A 1,845-nucleotide genomic window follows, 5' to 3' on the forward strand; every position below is an offset into this window, starting at 1 on the left:
ATGTTAAGTAAGTTAGAGTTCATGGTATTTAATCACATTCTTTAAACAAGACCTCCAAAACCCCAAACCCGCCATTTGTCAGACCACCTTGAACGTGTTACAACTGACAAGGTTAGTGACAATTTTAGCATCTGGAAAATGACTGGATATTTGCGTCAAGTCCCCATCTGCAGTGTGACATTCATCCCCCGTCCCTGCCCACGTCGATGCCACTGTCATTTATGGTCTTAGTCCATTGATAAGCTGGCATCGAGCTGGCCTTCACTCCTGGATAAGTTCATGTAATCTATCGCCTTTGTGCTCAGCACGCTCCCAACAATCCATGACCATTACTTACAACACTGCTCCACTGAGGGACGCTGTCAATACTCTCTCCATCAGTTTCAGAGTGACAGAAAGGGGTGAAAGACTTCCTGGAGCCAAACATCAGTGACGTAGGACAATCTGATCACACAGACAATTAACATCCTGTTCACGCCTGCTTCAATTTCCTATGAGTCACCCCAGAATGGAGAAAAGAAGACGCCGGCCTTCAAAGCTTACTGAAATATTTGTGGAAAACTGAGATCACATCACCACACTTCAAATCATCATATCCACTTCTTTGTTGCAAATAATAAATAAACTATTTTATCCACAATATGATGCTGAAAAGATCTCTTCACTAATTTCATTTTGGTATAAAAATATGATGTAAATATAAATTAAGTTGGTTACTGCTTTTCTAGGCATTGTTGTAAAAACAACAGTTCATTCAAAGTGCTGTTTCAGAGTCACATAACTGACATTTTGAGGGAAATATTGGCCCCATTTAAACATCGTTTCAAGAAAAAGGATGCTGATCGAGTGTCTGGGAAACAGTGCGTGATGGGAAGGGAAAGAGCTTCAGCTCAGCACAAATGCTAATATTGAGTTTTACTGTTTCATACAGGAAGAATCAGTTTCTTTTCCACGCTCCAAAAGGGAAAAATGGTAATTAAATCATTTAAATTCTATTCATGTACTATCCAAAAGACTGTAATTTGAACTAAATTAGCCTTAAAATAGCACTTCCCTCTTCAATATAAAAAAGTGAATTAATACTGGTACTAGGGATGAAACGATTACCGGTTTAACGGTAAACCATGGCAAAATTCCCGATGGTTATTATTACCGTGATTTAATTACCATGATAACCGGGTACTGTTAACCGCGCTATTATAATCTCACAGCAAAGACTGTCCAGCGTCTCCCAGACGCAGGCGCGCAATGCGCAGAATGCAACGTGGGTTTGTTTGGGTCAATGACAACACAGCGGAAGACAACGCTGCAGAGATTTATCAGTCACTCTGAAGTCTGGTCGTATTTTAGTTTTTATGAGATTGCTGAGGGAAACTTGATTGAAGAAAATGACCTTATAGTAGACGCAGGGTGAGTTAACTTTTAGCATTGGTTTGTCTCTCTGACTTGCGAACAGCGTGTAAACTGAAGCTGTCAGTGTTGCTGCTCTTGTAAAATCGCTACACGTTGTTCTGTTGCTGTGTGCGTCATGTGTCGGCAGACTATTCATCCACTGCACATGATAACGCGTTACGTAGTTTAGTCATCCAACCAGCATATCTAGAAACGCTACAGACTCCTCTGTATTTATGTCAGTTTTTGGGCTCATTGCAGTAACTATCACTGTCTTCTAAAGTTTTCATGTAATTGTCCACAGGGTCATTGTATTACCAATATAATATAAAATACAAAATCTTGATAATGCACACTTAGATGATTTTCATTTGTTTACAAAAGGTATTTGCTGTTATTTTATTTTTTATGCAAACAAAATGGCAATAGCATTTGTAATTTTCAATATAAAAC

Source organism: Micropterus dolomieu, linkage group LG23 (genome assembly GCF_021292245.1).
Source record: "Micropterus dolomieu isolate WLL.071019.BEF.003 ecotype Adirondacks linkage group LG23, ASM2129224v1, whole genome shotgun sequence".
NCBI classification, from domain to species: Eukaryota; Metazoa; Chordata; class Actinopteri; order Centrarchiformes; family Centrarchidae; genus Micropterus; species Micropterus dolomieu.